The sequence below is a fragment of the Gossypium arboreum genome, chromosome 11 (genome assembly GCF_025698485.1).
Source record: "Gossypium arboreum isolate Shixiya-1 chromosome 11, ASM2569848v2, whole genome shotgun sequence".
Classification (NCBI taxonomy): Eukaryota; Viridiplantae; Streptophyta; class Magnoliopsida; order Malvales; family Malvaceae; genus Gossypium; species Gossypium arboreum.
In genome coordinates, this window is record NC_069080.1 from 27,311,614 (window position 1) to 27,325,555 (window position 13,942).

Consider the following 13,942-nt stretch of genomic DNA (forward strand, 5'->3'; position numbering starts at 1 on the left):
TAACTAACATTTATCTTTTATGTCTATTTTGGAAACGCAAAATAGTAATTTATATTATTATTTTTTAATAAATAAATACAAATAGTTATTTATATCATTATTATTTATTTTTTATCTTTTATGACTATTTTGGAAATGCAAAACTAACATTTATCGATTATAATAACGTATACCATAATTAAAGTATTTTTAATTTATAATTAATTAAAATATTTAGTTTTATTGATTAATTACCTTTTTCCTTAATAGAAAAAAGAAAAAAACATATGCTAATTTAAATTAGATATTTTATAAATAATTTATTAAATATATTCATTTCCATTAATTTTATATTTCCTCCATCATCAATACAAGGCAAAGGATATTTATTTTTAATTGTAACCTTGTTCAACCGTCTGTAATCCATACACAATCTCAAAGAACCATCTTTTTTTTTAACAAATAAGACAGGTGCACGTGAAAGAGACATACTCGGTCTGATGAACCATTTGTCTAGTAATTCTTGCAACTGTATTTTTAATTCCTTTAACTCATCTGGTGCTATATGGTATGGTGTTATCGATATCGGAACTGTTCCCAAAACCACATCAATCACAAACTTAACTTTAGATCTGGTGGCGAACTTCGCAATTCCTCAAGAAACATATCAGTAAACTCATTAACAACTGGTAACTATTCCAACCTCAATTTAGAAACCCGAGTATTAAGAATGTAGGCTAAAAATGCCTTATTATCTTTCCGTATTAATCTCTGAGCTGAAAAAGCTGAAATAATTCAGACAATTTCTTTTGGATTTGTAGACTTAACAATAATTATTTTCCCTATCTGACAATTTCAAATCAATCTATTTTTCTTTACAATTTACTACAAAATCATGCTTTGTCAACCAATTCATTCCCAAAATAACATCAAATTCTTGAAAGGGTAGCAACATCAAATCAACAGAGAATTCACAGCCTTTTATTTTCAGTGGACAGTTACGCATACTAAATTAACTATTACACTTTGGCCTAATGGATTAGTGACTTGAACATCATAATCAGTAGGTTCAACAGACAATTTTTTTTCTAATGCTAATGCAGTGCAAACATAAGAACGTGTAGAGCCAGGGTCAATCAATGAATATCAATCAATGCATACACAATAACATCAAAAAGTTAGAATTTACCAGTAATTACAACTGGAACTGTAGCTTCCTCTCTCGCTCGGATAGCATAAGTATGTGCAGGTGCCCTAGCCTCTGGTCGGGCAGTCGAATCTCTCATACTCGAACGAGCAATCCTAATAGCATTACCTTGGCCTGAATATCTACTTCTTTGAGAAATGGCTAATTGCTTTTATTTTTGTTCTCCCTCCTCTTTTAGCAATTGAGAACAGTCTCGAATAAAATGATTAGTGGCCTTGTACTTGTAACAAGCCCTGCCTTGCCTCTGCATTCACCAGAGTGATTATTCCCACAATATTTGCATCTAGGCCTGGAGCATTCTGCACACTGCCCACACTAGCTGTAGGTTTAATAGTTACCTTGAAATCTTTTTAGGTTACCTTATTCTTATTTGATCTTTCCGGCATTAAGGTAGGTCGACTAGAATCATCTCTAGACTTTTTAGCCGGAAATGCTGAAAATGCTTGGATGAGCTTCTCTTGTAAGATTCTTTATGTAACACCCCTCGCCCGTATCCGACGCCGCGATAGGGTTTGAGGCGTTACCGGGATTTCACATTCGTAAAACATATTAAATCAAGTCACTAAGTTGCACTCTAATTTAAAACTTTTCAAATATGTATATCCTTGTATATCATTTCTCTTAAACAGGTCTTCGAGACCTAAAACATGCCTAGAGGCGGTGCGGGACAAAACCAAAAACGTTTGATAAACTTTGGGCACCTGGGAAAATTTCTTTTAACTTGAAGTGTCACACGCCCGTGTGAATTGGGACATGCCCGTGCAATCACTCCGTGTCCCAGACTGGAACATTCTATTAAATTCACACGGCCAAGACACACGCCCTTGTGTCTAGCCTGTGTTCATTTAATAGACTTACCATTTTAGATGCAGGGGACACACGACCATGCCCCACGCCCATGGGTATGTTCCGTTTATTACACACAGCCTAGACACACGCCCGTGTGCCCAACCCTGTGGACCTTAATAAGCTATTTTCCAAGCCTTTGGTCACCTCTTTTTATCACTTATACATAATGATTATTAAATAAAAAGTAAAACATGATTATACTTTGATAAAAGGTCTTTGCAAAAAACTTATTGCATGGAAACCTCATATCATTGGTTTCGTACCTGCTAGGTTATTTCCCATCTTGTATTTATGTGTTGTCATACCACTTTAACACATTCAAGATTGGCTCGTTCTTATAACTCATTGCCAATTGGAATTCAACCATCGCACATGATTATAAACTTGCATGGGAATTTTGTAGGTCATAGCCTACTTCAAAATAAGCCAATCTCCATAGCCATATACAAAAAGATAGAATTATCTTTACATGCCTTCACTTGGCAAATCAAATGACACATATAACAAAATACTCAAAAGACCTATAGATGCCATTGAACAATTTAGAACTGTCTTTATACCAAAGCTGGTCTATTTGATAGTGTGCTGACTCTCCAACCGTCTTCCAATCTTTACGAGTCCTCGAGCTTTGTGAGAGACAGGGAAAAAAGTGGGGTAAGCATTTTCATGTTTAGTAAGCTTGAATAACCGGAAAGTAAACTTACCAAGTAATTAGCATGAAATCAAATTAGGCAATAAATTTAATGAGCATTGGATGGCTTGCCTGTCATTTACACTCAATCAATGAGTTAGTCACATAACAATGCACGATGAAAGTTATCTTAGATGAGCTCATCATTCAACATCTCATTTGTATATATATGTCACATTAATCTCGTTGAGTTTCTAGGAAATCTCGATGGAATATCCATTTACCGTCAATTTGTATAATGATCGTTTTAGATATGCACTCCCGCGAACCTCACATCTTATGGCGGGATTACCAGTCCAGGCTAAATCCCCCATTTTATGAACTCATAAGGTGATGTCGGGATTACCAGTCTAGGCTAAATCCCTTCAAATGACAAACACCTTTATTGAGCTCGGATCTGAATTACCAGTCCAGGCTAAATTTAGATCCTAATCAGATTACCCGTCCGGGCTAAATCCATAACGCACACATGTTTTTCGGGAGGCTCGACCATTCAAAGGAACACCCGTCCAGGCTAGATCCTTTTATAAATGAGATCAACGAATTACCCGTCTGGGCTAAATCCTTACTGCAACACATGCAGGACCTCATTACACATGTCAATCATGGTTTATCCATCGAATTCCCTTTTTAACCTCAACCGAGACATTTATCACAATTCATACTTAAACATGCATTTCATAGAATTTCATGTTATTAATAAATGAAATTATCATGCATTCATAAATCATATAATTAGGCACATTGATTGTTTACTTTAAGTTATCCGAACTTACCTAGTATTTGTTTCGGTGTTGTGTTTCGATTATTCCAAAACCTTTCGTTTTCCTCGATCGACTTCTAGAATTTGTTCCTCGGGGTCTATAACGGTAAAAATAGATCATTAGTACTCCAAATGATACATTTCAAGTCTAAATTCCACCCTCGGTCCAAATGACTATTTTGCCCCTAACCTTTCATATTTTTACGATTTAGTCCCTATGCTCGTATAATGAAACGCATGCAATTTCTACCTTACTCAAGCCTAGCCGAACACTTTTCCATCATATGGTAGCCCACATTTTGTAATACCCCTACCCGTATTCATTGCCGGAATAGGGTACGAGGCATTACCGAAGTTTACGAATTAATTTTTTTTTTATATTCAACAGAGCCCCTTTATAAATATCTAACCTTCCCTGCAATATTAAATCGAGACCAATCCACATCAACCAAATCAATTCAACATATTTTCAAGATAAATTCATGCATATTTATAAGATAACGTCATCACATATCTAAAACCAGGTTTGTTAACCATACTAATGGCTAACTTTACATTCATTTCACGTTAACATTTACTTTGCTAGCTTATACATGCCATTGATTTCCAAAATAAAGTTTCTTTATATACCGAAATCCTGAGGTTGACAGTGTGATGTGTCTCCGACCAAATCCGACTTTCGAGCTCTTAACACTACAAAACAGGGAAAAATGTAACGGGGTAAGCACTTTGTGCTTAGTAAGCTCATGTAACAAGAATTATACTTACCTAATATTTTCAATACAATATAATAAACATTCATATATCCATTCAATGCATTATTACCCTAACATGCACAAACTCAACATTCAAGTTAGTACAATAATTTCCATGTATCAATAATATATATACCATGATTGATGAGCTCGTCAATATCATAATTTCCATTTCCTTGTTATTTTTTTATACTTATCCCGTTGAATTTATCGGAATTTCGATGGATTTTCAGAGGTACACTTTTAGTGTACAATTCCGGGTCCGTCAATTCATATTCATGTGCGCACATTTCCATTTCAGAGAGCACACTCCCGCGAACCTCAACCTTGCAGCGAGATTACCAGTCCAGGCTAAATCCCCTGCAATATAAACTCATAGAGTATTGTCGGGATTGCCAGTCTAGGCTAAATTCAGACCCCAATTCGGATTACCCGTCCGGGCTAAATCCATTTTACACATTCTTCGGGAGGGCTATATCAGGATAGGATCACCCGCCCGGGCTAGATCCTTTTTACCGTCAATTCCTTTTCAGAGATCCATCGAATTTTCCTTTCATTCAAACGGGATTTCTTCCCATTTTATCAAATATATCAATGTTTCATAAATTTCCATATAATGAACATTCAAATCATATTCATATCAAAAACATGCATTTCAAGCATTTAAGAATATAATTCAAGTTACACGAACTTACCTTGATACTTGTTTGTAAACAATAAAAATCTACTAATCCCGAACTTTTTCCTTTCCTTGATCTAGCTTCGTATTTGAATCTTCCGGATCTAAATAAATAAATTTAATTATCAATTTAATACATTTCATGTTCACATGCAACATTCTCTATAATTCAACTATTATTTATAGTTCATTCAAAGTTGTCTACTTGAGTCATAGTCACTAAATTATTTATAACTTGAGCTACGGAACTCAAAATTAAGATCCGTTAATTTTCCCTGAAACTAGACTCATATATATTTTTACCATAAAATTTTCAGAATTTTTTGTTTATCCATTAAGTACATTTTATTCTTAGAATTCACCCCTATTCTGCTGTCGACAGTTCTGACCCTTCTTCACTAAAATTTAATTATCTCTTCATACAGAATTCAAATAATGTTCTCATTTGTTTCTATTAAAAATAGACTCATTAAGGATTCTATACATATAAATTCAATCCCATAATTGTTTTTCTTAAATTTTTTATGATTTTTCAAAGTCAGAACAGGGGAACCCGAATTCATTCTGACCTTGTCTCACAAAATTCATTATATCTCAAAATTTACAAATCCATTGCTTACACTATTTATTTTATGAGAAACTAGACTCAATAAGCTTTAATTCCATATTTTTTTTATCTTATAATTCGATTTCTACAATTTATGGTGATTTTTCAAAGTTAGTCTACTGCTGCTGTCCAAACTGTTTTTGTGCAAGCTGTTTATTACCATTTTTCCCCTAAGCTTTTAATAAATGATAATTTCGTCCCTACTCAAGTAGCCTCTCAATTGAGCTGATTTTTCTCAATTAACATTTTATTCTATCACCTTAAACTAGTTTACAACCTTTAGGAATCAGAATTTCAGCAATAGACTTTAATTCCAAGCATTTTCACAATTAGGTCCTAAAAATCAATTTCTATTGAAATTACCTAATAAAATCATCTCATAAACAAATTAAAGCTTTAATTTAATTCTATTTCATCATAAACTTACAGCACTCAACCATGATGACTTTCAATTTCATCCATGAAATCAAAAACTAATGAATTTAATAGTAGGACCTAGTTGTAAAAGTCTTAGAAACACAAAAATTACAAGAAAAAGGCAAGGATTAACTCACTTGGTGCAAAAATTATGAAATATCAGCTTAGAGAACCCTCCTATGAAGTTTTTAGCTGCTTGAATTGAAGATAAATGAAGAGAAATCTAGATATTTCCTATTTAGTCCTAGCTTTATTTAGTTAATTTTGCAATATTCCAATTTTACCCTTAATTTATCAATTTTTCTTGATTTCATACCCTTGCCGTCCAGCCCAAATAACTTTTGGGTTTAATTGCCTTTTAAATCCTTTCTCATTAGACTCTTAAGCTATTTAATCACTCTAGCAACTTTTACACCTATTACAATTTAGTCCTTTTCATTTAATTGACTACCCAAACATTAAAATTTCCTAACGAAATTTTAATACCAAATTAATAACATTTCATAAATATTTATAAAATTATTTTTGACTCGGTTTTACGAGATAGAGGTCTCGATACCTTGTTTTTACCCAATTTCTTCAATAATTTCTTTTTCTATCTAATCACTAAATTGGTAAAATTTTTCTATCAATATTTTCATACAATTTTCCTATCATATCAATTTTCAAGCAAAAATATTGAAATAAATTTATCTTTAAATCGGATCTATGGTTACTAAACCATTGTTCCGATAACCTTGAATTTAGGCCATTACAACTCTCCCCCCATTTAAGGATTTTCGTCCTCGAAAATCTTACCAGTAAAGAGGTTTGGGTATTGTTTCCTCATTGCCTCCTCCGGTTCCCATGTCGCTTCCTTAATCCCGTGCTTTTGCCACAATACTTTCACCAAATTTATCTTTTTATTTCTAAGCTCTTTTGTCTCTCGTGCCAATATCTTGACCGGTTCTTCACTGTAAGTCATATCCGGTTGAATCTCTACTTCTGTCGAAGAAATAACATGTGAAGGATCTGATCAATATCATCGTAACATAGATACATGAAAAACATTATGGATTCTATCAAGTTCCGGTGGTAATGCCAATCAATAAGCGACCGGTCCAATTCTTTCTATGATTTCATAAGGCACGATAAATCTTAGACTCAGTTTACCCTTTCGACTGAATCGGAGGACTTTCTTCCAAGGAGACACTTTCAGAAATACCTTGTCACCGACTTGAAATTCAATCTCTTTTCGTTTAAGGTCGGCATATGATTTTTTACGATCGGAAGCTGCTTTTAGACTATCCCGAATAACCTTTACTTTTTCTTCTGTTTCCAGGATCAAATCAACCCCATGTATCTTCCTTTCACTAAGCTCTGTCCAATATAACGGTGTTCTACATTTTCTACCATACAAAGCTTCATACGGAGCCATTTTAATACTAGACTGATAACTGTTATTGTAAGCAAATTCAATCAAAGTTAGATACCTCTCCCAATTACCTTCAAACTCTAGTATACAACATCGGAGCATATCTTCCAATACTTGAATTACACGCTCAGATTGACCATCTTTCTGGGGATGAAATGCAGTGCTGAAATACAACTGAGTACCCAAGGCTTCTTGCAATTTGTCCTAGAAACGAGACGTAAATCGGGGATCTTTATCTGATATAATGGAGACAGGCACTCCATGTAGCTGACAATCTCAGATATGTACAGTTCAGTTAGTTTATCTAAAGAATAATCCATACGTACCGGAATAAAGTGAGCTGACTTTGTTAATTGGTCAACAATCACCCAAATAGCATCTTTTTTCCTCAGAGACAAAGGTAGCCCCGATACAAAATCCATAGTGATTCTTTCCCATTTCCATTCTGGTATAGTAATTGGCTGAAGTAACCCCGAAGGTACTTGATGTTCAGCTTTAACTTGTTGACATATTAAACACCTTGATACAAACTCAGAGATATCACATTTCATTCCCGACCACAAGTACATCTTTTTCAGACCATTATACATTTTAGTACTCCCGGATGTACGGACATAATAATATGTGAGCCTCGCGTAGAATCTTCAGATGAGCTCAATTCGAGGTACACATACCCTACCTCGAATAATAAACAACCATCGAACCAATCAAATTCGAATCATTACCTGACTCACACTGTGCCCGTTTAACTTGTAACTTCTCATCATTCTTCTGAGCTTCACATATTTGCTGTAAAAATGTCGATTTAGCTCTTAATTTTGCTAGAATTGAACCATCATCAGTCAATGATAACCGGGTATTCATAGCTAAAGTAAAGCACAGAGATTTCGGCTTAAAGCATCGCTACAACATTAGCCTTACCGGATGGTAATCAAGAATCAAATCATAGTCCTTTATCAGTTCAAGCCACCTGCGCTGTCTCAAATTCAAATCTTTCTGTGTCATCAAATATTTCAAGCTTTTATGATCAGTATAAATATGACCTTTCTCACCGTACAAGTAATGCCGCCATATCTTCAGCGCAAATACAATAGCAGCTAATTCAAGATCATGTACTTGGTAATTTCTTTCATGTGGTTTAAGTTGTCTTGAAGCATAGGCTATTACTTTACCTTCTTGCATCAAAACACAACCTAAACCATTTAATGAGGCATCACTGTAAATAACAAATTCCTTACCCGGTTCAGGCTGCACTAATACGGGTGCTTTCGTTAATGGGTCTTTCAATCGGTTGAAACTTTGTTGACATTCATCAGTCCACTCGAACTTTACATCTTTCTACAATAATCGAGTCATTGGAGAAGCTATCATAGAGAATCCCTATACAAATCTCCGATAATAACCAGCTAAACCCAAGAAACTTCTAACTTCAGATACATTCTTCGGTGGATTCCAATTGACAATAGTTGATATTTTACTTGGATCTACCCTGATGCCTTCAGCAGATACAATGTGTCCAAGAAAACCCACTTCTCGAAGCCAAAATTCACATTTCTTGAATTTAGCATATAATCGCTTCTCTCGTAGAATTTGCAACACAATTCTCAAATGTTCGCATGTTCTTCTTCATCCCGAGAATAAACCAAAATATCATCAATGAATACTACTACAAACTGTCTAAGCACGGTCGAATATCCGGTTCATCAAATCCATGAATACTGCAGGTGCATTAGTTAGCCCAAACGGCATAACTAGAAACTCATAATGCCCGTACCTAGTTCTAAAGGTTGTTTTTGGCACATCTGACTCGTTTACCCGTAACTAATAATAACCTGATCGAAAATTAATCTTTGAAAACACAGTAGCACATTTCAGCTGATCAAATAAATCATCAATCCGGGGTAACGGGTACTTATTCTTTATGGTTACTTTATTAAGCTGCCGGTAGTCGATACACAATCTCAAAGACCCATCTTTCTTTTTCACAAACAGAACTAGAGCACCCCAAGGTGAATGACTCGGTCAGACAAAACCCCTGTCAACAAGTTCTTGCAACTGTGTCTTTAACTTCTTTAATTCTGTAGGATCCATACGATATGGAGTTATGGAGATCGGAGTAGTTCCCAGAATCAAATCTATAGAAATTTTCACTTCTCTTTCTAGTGGCAATCCTGGTAATTCCTCTGGAAACACATCGGAAAATTCACATACCACTGGAACTGCCTGTATTTTTGACTCACATACTTTGGTGTCAAGTACATAAGCCAAGTAAGCATCATACCCTTTTTTGACATACCTCTGTGCTGCCATTACCGAAATCATATCAGATAACCTCTCTGTCTGATCAAATTTAACCCGGAGCAACTCACCATTCTGACATTTTAGCACAATATATTTTTGTCTACAATTTATTACCAGTATCATCTTTGGGTTAACCAATCCATGCCCAATATCACGTCAAATTCATCAAATGGCGTAACATCAAATCACCGAGAAACAATAACCTCTTACCATTATTGGACAATTTTTACAAATTTTATCCACCAATACAGACTGGCCCAGGGGGTTCGAGACTTTAACCACAAATTCAGTAGGTTTAACAGATAAATTTTTAATAATTGCAAGTTTAACACATATATATGAATGCGTAGAACCAGGATCAATCAATGCAGTAATATCAGTATCAAGTAAAGAAAATGTACCAGTAATAACATCGAGTGCTGAGGCATCTTCTCTGGCACGAATGGCATATGTCCAAGCAGGTGCTCGTGCCTCAGGCCTACCTGCAGTATCTTTTGTAGCTCCTCGACTACCATTGACATTACCGGATGGTCAAGGTGGTCTACCTCTCGAAACTGGATTACTCAGCTTCGATATCTGTTCAGCTTCTTTTTCACCCCTTTCTGGACAATCTCTGAGGAAATGGTCAAAAGAACCACATCGGTAACAAGCCCCGCTCTTTAATCAACATTCACCAAAATGAGCTTTATTACAGTACTGGCATCTCGGTTTTGGGAGTGCCAACACTGCCAACACTGGTCACTGATGGAGTAGAAGGCCTTGGATTAGTGCGTTGAGAACCTCGCTCTTTGCCCGAATACCCAATGGCTGAAGTAGAACGATCCTGATACTTCTTCAATTTCTTTGAAGCGAAACGGGATTTTCCCATCGGTCTTTTACTAAAATTGAGCTTCCTCTCACCTATTTCTTTTCTTTGCTCAATTCTTCGCTTTATAAGCTTTCTCGCCAATGTAGCAAACTCTCGAATTTCGAGAATTCGATCAAGAGTTTAATGTCTTCATTTAACCCTTCTTGAATCGTTTGCACATTTCACTTCGATCGTACCCATTCTCGAGCATATTTACTCAATTGAACAAATTCTCTTTCATATTCAGATACTGATCTGTTACCCTGTTTCAACTCAAGAAATTCTTTTCTTTTCTGATCAAGAAACCTCCGGCTGATATATTTTTTTCTGAACTCGGTCTGAAAGAATCCCCATGTAATTTCTTCTTTCGGAACAACTGAAGCTTTAGTATTCCACCAATGGTAAGCTGTGTCTTTTAGCAGTGAGAAGGCACATTTCAGACATTCTTCTGGTGTACAAGATAATTCCTCCAGAACCCGAGTAGTGTTTTCTAACCGAATTCACCCTTTTGGAATCATCATCAACTCGCTCGAAATTCTTTATTTATATTTTCAATTTTATCTCTATGACTTTCCATTTTCCGATGATTCAAGACTGCACCTTGTGGGATCTCGGGAGGCGGTGGAGGAGCAGGAGGGGAGCTTGAACTTGCTGCACTACTGAGGTTAGTTCTTAAGTATTGATTAAACTATTCATTCATCATTTGAAAGAAGGTTGTTTTGCCTCCTCCCTCGACCCTCTGTCTCGAGCCTTCTCATCGCTAGTTTCTTCTCTTTGTATGAAGCGAGCATGACTCCCGGCTTCCTCAGATTGAGCTCGGTCGGATGACATTACTATAAGAAAAACACATTTTAAATGGTCAGGAGATATCACACTATCAATAATAATTTAAAGGGCATGTATAGCTAATCCCGTATTTCCTACATCGGTCCTAGAACCGGCTAAACCGTAGCTCTGATACCAATAAATGTAATACCCCTACCCGTATTCATTGCCGAAATAGGGTACGAGGCATTACTGGAGTTTACGAATTAAATTTTTTTTTTATATTAATATAGCCCCTTTATAAATATCTAACCTTCCCTGCAATATTAAATCGAGACCAATCCACATCAACCAAATCAATTCAACATATTTTCAAGATAAATTCATGCATATTTATAAGATAACGTCATCACATATGTAAAACCAGGTTTGTTAACCATACTAATGGCTAACTTTACATTCATTTCACGTTAACATTTACTTTGTTAGCTTATACATGCCATTGATTTCCAAAATAAAGTTTCTTTATATACCGAAATCCACGAGGTTGATAGTGTGATGTGTCTCCACCAAATCCGACCTCCGAGCTCTTAACACTACAAAACAGGGAAAAAGTAAACGGGGTAAGCACTTTGTGCTTAGTAAACTCATGTAACAAGAATTATACTTACCTAATATTTTCAATACAATATAAAAACATTCATATATCCATTCAATGCATTATTACCCTAACATGCACAAACTCAACATTCAAGTTAGTACAATAATTTCCATGTATCAATAATATATATACCATGATTGATGAGCTCGTCAATATCATAATTTCCATTTTCTTGTTATTTTTTTATACTTATCCCGTTGAATTTATCGAATTTCGATGGATTTTCAGAGGTACACTTTTAGTGTACAATTCGGTCCGTCAATTCATATTCATGTGCGACATTTCCATTTCGAGAGCACACTCCCTGAACCTCAACCTTGCGGCGAGATTACGGTCCAGGCTAAATCCTCGCAATATAAACTCATAGAGTATTATCGGGATTGCCATCAAAGCTAAATTCAGACCTAATTCGGATTACCCGTCCGGGCTAAATCCATTTTACACATATTCTTCGGGAGGGCTATATCAGGATAGGATCACCCGTCCGGGCTAGATCCTTTTTACCGTCAATTCCTTTTCAGAGATCCATCGAATTTTCCTTTCATTCAAACGGGATTTCTTCCCATTTTATCAAATATATCAATGTTTCATAAATTTCCATATAATGAACATTCAAATCATATTCATATCAAAAACATGCATTTCAAGCATTTAAGAATATAATTCAAGTTACACGAACTTACCTTGATACTTGTTTGTAAACAATAAAAATCTACTAATCCCGAACTTTTTCCTTTCCTTGATCTAGCTTCGTATTTGAATCTTCCGGATCTAAATAAATAAATTTAATTATCAATTTAATACATTTCATGTTCATATGCAACATTCTCTATAATTTAACTATTATTTATAGTTCATTCAAAGCTGTCTACTTGAGTCATAGTCACTAAATTATTTATAACTTGAGCTACGGAACTCAAAATTAAGATCCGTTAATTTTCTCTGAAACTAGACTCATATATATTTTTATCATAAAATTTTAAGAATTTTTGGTTTAGCCAATAAGTACAGTTTATTCTTTAAAGTCACCCCTGTTCTGCTGTTGACAGTTCTGACCCTTCTTCACTAAAAATTAATTATCTCTTCATACAGAATTCAAATAATGTTCTCGTTTGTTTCTATTAAAAATAGACTCATTAAGGATTCTATACATATAAATTTAAGCCCATAATTGTTTTTCTTAAATTTTTTATGATTTTTCAAAGTCAGAACAGGGGAACCCGAATTCATTCTGACCTTGTCTCACAAAATTCATTATATCTCAAAATTTAAAAATTCATTGCTTACACTATTTCTTCTATGAGAAACTAGACTCAATAAGCTTTAATTCCATATTTTTTTCATATTCTAATTCGATTTATAAAATTTATGGTGATTTTTCAAAGTTAGTCTACTGCTGCTGTCCAAACTGTTTTTGTGCAAGCTGTTTATTACCATTTTTCCCCTAAGCTTTTAATAAATGATAATTTCGTCACTACTCAATTAGCCTCTCAATTGAGCTGATTTTTCTCAATTAACATTTTATTCTATCACCTTAAACTAGTTTACAACCTTTAGGAATCAGAATTTCAGCAATAGACTTTAACTCCAAGCATTTTCACAATTAGGTCCTAAAAATCAATTTCTATTGAAATTACCTAATAAAATCATCTCATAAACAAATTAAAGCTTTAATTTAATTCTATTTCATCATAAACTTACAGCACTCAACCATGGTGACTTTCAATTTCATCCATGAAATCAAAAACTAATGAATTTAATAGTAGGACCTAGTTGTAAAAGTCTTAGAAACACAAAAATTACAAGAAAAAGGCAAGGATTAACTCACTTGGTGCAAAAATTTTGAAATATCGGCTTAGAGAACCCTCCTATGGCATTTTTAGCTGCTGGAATTGAAGAGAAATCTAGATATTTCCTATTTAGTCCTAGCTTTATTTAGTTAATTTTGCAATATTCCAATTTTACCCTTAATTTATCAATTTTTCTGCTGATTTCATACCCTTGCCG